The 6,328-nt window shown below is 34.0% G+C and overlaps 1 long non-coding RNA gene across 1 annotated transcript; it reads right to left on the reverse strand.

Annotated features, from left to right (window-relative positions):
• Positions 5,056-5,716, reverse strand: LOC109829424. Its single transcript, XR_002244011.1, has 3 exons — positions 5,565-5,716; positions 5,308-5,472; positions 5,056-5,069 (listed from the first exon to the last, which is right to left on the reverse strand). It is a non-coding gene; the product is annotated as an uncharacterized LOC109829424 (long non-coding RNA).

Consider the following 6,328-nt stretch of genomic DNA (forward strand, 5'->3'; position numbering starts at 1 on the left):
TTAGGACACTACATTGGTGTTATATACCGTGCATGATGCGCTCAAACAAATCCGCTCTTTTCCTACTCCTGCAGATGAATGCTTTGGTTGCGCGCCTTAGATGAACTTGAGGAAATCCGCTCAAACAAATCCGCTCAAACAAATCTGCTCTTTAGCCTTCACCCGCGTCGAGTAGAGGTTGCGCGCCTCGCCCTCTTCCTCAAGTTCAGCCTTCACCCGCCCTCGTTGCCGCTCCCTCGAGCTCTCCTCGACCACATCGCCTCGCACTCTCCAAAACCCCTCAACGCCGCAGCAAATCCCTCAGGTCTCCGCAAAGCCCTCAATGATAGTTAGAGAATTTTTATCTTGTAATTCATGTTGATTTTGGGATATAAATTATGAATATGACAATATGTGTAATATTGGGGCTTATATTTGAGTTTACATTTAGGGATAGGTTTATTGTTAAATTGAATATGAACTTTAAATTTAGTGTGAACTATTGCATATTTATTTCATTTGAGAGTCGAACTTGTATATTGAATTTGGTACACTTTGAGCTACTATTCATTGTGGTTGATTTTAGTTTTTGAGTTTGGATAATGAAATTTTCTAGTGAATTTGAAAGATCAACGTGATGACTATTTTTTAAAGATTTTTAACTTTTTATATGTGATAATTAGATAGCTTGTATGGACACTCCAACAATTCTCCTACGTGATACAACAATGGATGAAGATGAAAACAAACATATAGGGCTTGATCTTGAAGGCGAGCACCATGATCAACTATCTACGGCAAGTTTTTTCCTCAAGTGATAATACCCTATTATTTATAGTGTACTGCTATCTAATGACATATACCAAATATTTGTCTTTTAGCATGAACTGGGGCTTTTTTAATAATTTTTGTTTCTCTATTTTTGTAGGCATCCGAGCATGAGGAGAACGTTGATGGCCCTATTGGTGTCGAAAATAGCGAAGGTAATCTTGTTGTTGATCCATATATCGGAATGGAGTTCTCTACTCAGGAGGAAGGTTATAATTTTTACAATGCATATGCCAGACTTAAGGGATTTGGTATTCGCAAGGGTCATACAGCACGGTCGAGAAAGAAAGATGCAATCATATCTAGAACCTTTGTATGTGACAAAGAGTGCTTTAAATATTTAAAAGATAAAAGAGAAGATGGTCGGAATATAATTCGAAAGTGTGATACAAGATGTGGATGCAACGCAAGGATGGTTATTGGACTTGATAGAAGTACTAGAAAATGGTTGGTGCGAAGTTTAAACGTTAATCATAATGGTCATATGTTAACCACCCCAAATCGGGTAAAGAAGCACTACTCGCATCGGACACTTCATCGATCTCGAGCGACAAAAAGGTTGATAGATACTCTTGACAGCCAAGGTTTACGGCCTTCTACCATTTGTAAGGTTTTAGACGTTGCTCATGGAAATGAACAAGGCTCTCTCACACAACAAGAATGCCAAGGTCATCTAAGAAGTAAATGAAGAAACAATTTCGACCATGAGTGCGTGAACATAGTTCGTCAATTTCAAGAGAAAAAGGTATCTGATCCTCAATTTTACTTTGCACTAGATTTAGAAAATGATGGGACGATGAGAAGTGTTTTTTGGATGGATGGTAGGGCAAGGACTTCTTACTTGCAATTTGGAGACGTTGTTTGTTTTGATGTTACATATAGAACAAACAATTTAAAATTAGCTGTCAGAGCTCGACGAGCGGCCGAACTTGAGCAAGATTTTAAGTCCACAAACACAATTCCTACATTGATAATTGATCATCCAATTGAAAAACAAGCTAGGGAGAATTATACAAAGAATATGTTTAATATCTTTCAGAAAGAACTCAAGGATAGTTACTCCATGCTTCATGAGAGGTTGTCGAAGGATGGCGCAAGTGCTACTTATGCCGTTTGGAATATAGATCGCGAGGCTGAGAGGAAAAAGACGGTAAAGCATCATGTTGTTTTCGATGCATCCAAAGATAAAAGAATTAACTGCTCTTGTGCGAAATTTGAGATGGAAAGGTATATTATGCAAACATAGTTTGCACATTTTAGTAAAGAAGCAAGTATTAGAAATTCCATCAAGATATATTATGCAACGATGGACAATTAATGCAAGACATGTTGGGTTTGGAGTTGTTAGAAATTGCATTACAAATAGTAAAGACCAACTCTCTATCATTAAACATTGGGCTCTTAGGAGTAGATGCAACAAGGCACTAGAAGACACATTGACTTCAAGTACACTTCATGATAAGTTTAGTGCTCTTTTAGACTCTTTTTTTGAAGAAGTTGAGAATTACAATAAAGACAAGGAACATAACGATGATGGAAATGAGAGCAATGCCGGCAACAAGATGCATACTTCATCCATACCCATCTCTATAGAGGAAGCAACTCAAATTACTATTCGTGATCCAGATAAGCCCGTTGCCACGAAGGGACGACCAACTCAGGCTACTAGAATTAAGTCCGGAATGGAAATAGCTCAAGAAAAACTAGAATTAAGTCCGGAATGGAAATAGCTCAAGAAAAGAGTATAAAAAAGCAAAGATTTTGTGGATTTTGTAAGGGAAAAGGACATTATATAACAAGTTGTCCTTTAGCTAAGGTATTATATTTCATCATAATTTGATCCCCCCCCCCAATTTCGATGCATTTTTCATAATAAAGTTTTTTTTTTTTGTAGATGAAAAATGTTGCAGGTGGAGGTCGAGAAAGTTAATGGAGAGCTAAAACAAATTAGTTTGCAAGCGTATTTCCCTGACTTACAATAACCATCATGTGTTTCGGAACATTGTGATAATTTGAACTAAAGTTATTAATGTATGGATGCAATTATTTGTTGTTTGAACCTTTTGTACCCATAATTTGCGAGATGATAATGTAGTTGTATAGATTAATAATATGTTTCAGAATAATATGATGATTTAAACAATGAGTTATGTGTTCTTTGAACCATGTGTATCTTAAGTTTGTGAGTTAATAATGTTGTTGTACCGAGTAATCATTTTATTCGGAATAATATGAAAATTTGAAATAAAATTATGTATGTATGGATGCAGTTATGTGTTCTTTGAACCTTGTGTACCTTCATTTTGTGAGTTGATAATTTTGGAAGGAGTTACAAAAATTAATGAGCTACAAAAGTTTTTCAGAACTATGAGTTACAAAACTTTACCAACAGGTTACAAAACTAGTCTAACGAGTTACAAAAATTGATTAAGGGGTTATAAATTTTTTTTTACAGAATTAAGAGTTACAAATCTTGATTAAGGAGTTACAAAACTGGTCTAAGGAGTTATAAATTTTTTTAAGGAGTTACAAATTTTTTTCGGAACTATGAGTTACAAAACTTCAACAACGGGTTACAAAACTAGTCTAACGAGTTACAAAAATTGATTAAGGGGTTATAATTTTTTTTTTACAGAAGTAAGAGTTACAAAACTTGATTAAGGCATTACAAAACTGGTCTAAGGAGTTATAAAATTTTTTTAAGGAGTTACAAATTTTTTTCGGAACTATGAGTTACAAAACTTCACCAACGGGTTACAATACTGGTCTAACGAGTTACAAAAATTGATTAAGGGGTTATAAATTTTTTTTTTCCAGAAGTAAGAGTTACAAAACTTGATTAAAGGGTTACAAAACTGGTCTAAGGAGTTATAAAATTTTTTAAAGGAGTTACAAATTTTTTTCGGAACTATGAGTTACAAAACTTCACCAACGGGTTACAATACTGGTCTAACGAGTTACAGAAATTGATGAAGGGGTTATAAATTTTTTTTCCAGATGTAAGAGTTACAAAACTTGATTAAGGGGTTACAAAACTAGTCTAAGGAGTTATAAAATTTTTTAAAGGAGTTACAAATTTTTTTCGGAACTATGAGTTAAAAAACTTCACCAACGGGTTACAAAACTAGTCTAACGAGTTACAGAAATTGATTAAGGGGTTATAAATTTTTTTTTTCAGAATTAAGAGTTACAAAACTTGATTAATGGCTTACAAAACTGGTCTAAGGAGTTATAAAATTTTTTAAAGGAGTTACAAATTTTTTTCGGAACTATGAGTTACAAAACTTCACCAACGGGTCACAATACTGGTCTAACGAGTTACAGAAATTGATTAAGGGGTTATAAATTTTTTTTTCCAGATGTAAGAGTTACAAAACTTGATTAAGGGGTTACAAAACTAGTCTAAGGAGTTATAAATTTTTTTAAAGGAGTTACAAATTTTTTTCGGAACTATGAGTTACAAAACTTCACCAACGGGTTACAAAACTAGTCTAACGAGTTACAGAAATTGATTAAGGGGTTATAAATTTTTTTTCCAGAATTAAGCATTACAAAACTTGATTAAGGGCTTACAAAACTGGTATAAGGAGTTATAAAATTTTTTAAAGGAGTTACAAATTTTTTTCGGAACTATGAGTTACAAAACTTCACCAACGGGTTACAATACTGGTCTAACGAGTTACAAAAATTGATTAAGGGGTTATAAATTTTTTTTTCCAGAAGTAAGAGTTACAAAACTTGATTAAGGGGTTACAAAACTAGTGTAAGGAGTTATAAAATTTTTTAAAGGAGTTACAAATTTTTTTCGGAACTATGAGTTACAGAACTTCACTAACGGGTTACAATACTGGTCTAACGAGTTACAAAAATTGATTAAGGGGTTACAAAAGTTTTTCATAAGTATACTCTAATTTTAGATTTACATTGAATATTGCACCCTGTCATCTTATCAACATAGCAAAACTAGCATATAACTCAACCCGAACTTCATTTAAAAGCAACAAAATGTACCATAGCTGTGAAAGAAAAGGCTACAAAAATTGTGTCATCAGACACTTTTTACATTTTGTGCACTAATATATTTCTAAGCAAGGCAATATCATAACATAGCAAGTGTAAAGATTTCAAGGGAGCATCTTGATGGGATCGACGAGAAGAAGAATATGCTGATATTGTAGAACTTGTTATGCTTAGCGATTGCTTGGTGAGGACCTTGCTTTTCTTGGCAGCAAACAAAACTACCCAAAAGAATCACACCCACCCTGTAACAAAAGAGTCAATAAGGATTTATCATTCGAGAATTCAATCCAAAGATCTAAAGTATGTATGCAAGATGAAACATCGAAAGTAATGAAAAATCCTAAATTGATGATATGGCAACCCATGCTTTCAATCAATGATCTGCATCCCAAAGAGAATCCCACGGTGAAAATTAAGGAAATAATGACATGCTCTTCCATCTATTTTAGCTTGTTTAAAGAGTAATATTTGAGTAATTACCTTGTGAATTACAATCGTCAGAAATATGGTGAATTGCGTGCATACAAGAGAGCTGCACAAAACTTTGCTCTGTATTTTGCACACTCTCCTTGTGAGATTGTTATCGATCGCTTTTCGACAATGCTATTAATGAATTCAATCACAAAGATCCCACAATCTAAGGTTCTGCATTTAGCAAAAAAACAAAATTACGACATTGAAAATTACCTTCGAGGAAAAAATTGAAATATTACAATGTAAATGCATGAAACACATACGGTCCTTGTTGAGGAGCGGCAACTGACACAAGTTCATGGTGCTCTAATTTCCCCAACGTCCAATTACTCTCTATGAAACTCATAAACTTATTTTTAAATTTCGCAGCATCGGCGGTATAAAGGGAAGACTTGATTGAGGAGTAGTGATAGAATTTTTTTTCTCCTCCCTCACTAACTCTACCATATGCATGTCCGGAGCTGACAATTGGGATCAAAATTCTTTCACACTCACAAAACTTCTGCTGAGAAACATTTTCCTTCATTCGTTTTGCCATCATTTCAATATTTCCTTTCAGAAATGCTTGCTACAAAGAGGCATCAATGTAAACCATGTAAGGAAACATAATAATAAATACCAACATCCAATGAAAAAACAGGGATATACTTACTGCAAGCCAAGGTCTCGTAACATGTATTTTTCGATCATAACTATTAGTTGTCTCAATCTTATAACAAAGTCGAATAACAAATGCATCGATGACCTACAAAAATTACCATGAATGAGTGAAATATTTATAACTAATATATACAACATCAACCACCAACCATGACACAATTTAGCACTTACATCGTCACTGAGTTCACCTCCTGTTAAAAGTCTATAAGCATCTAAGCGAGATACACTTGCTTCGGCACACTTCCAAACGTATGTATCACTATATGCAAGTACGTGTGAGAAAATTGTGACTAAAATTAAGTTAATTTAAAGAATTATTATTAGAATAAGTCCTTAACAGTTACCTGGTCATTTTCAGTTGTAGAAA

This window comes from Asparagus officinalis, chromosome 2, assembly GCF_001876935.1.
Source record: "Asparagus officinalis chromosome 2, Aspof.V1, whole genome shotgun sequence".
Taxonomy (NCBI): Eukaryota; Viridiplantae; Streptophyta; class Magnoliopsida; order Asparagales; family Asparagaceae; genus Asparagus; species Asparagus officinalis.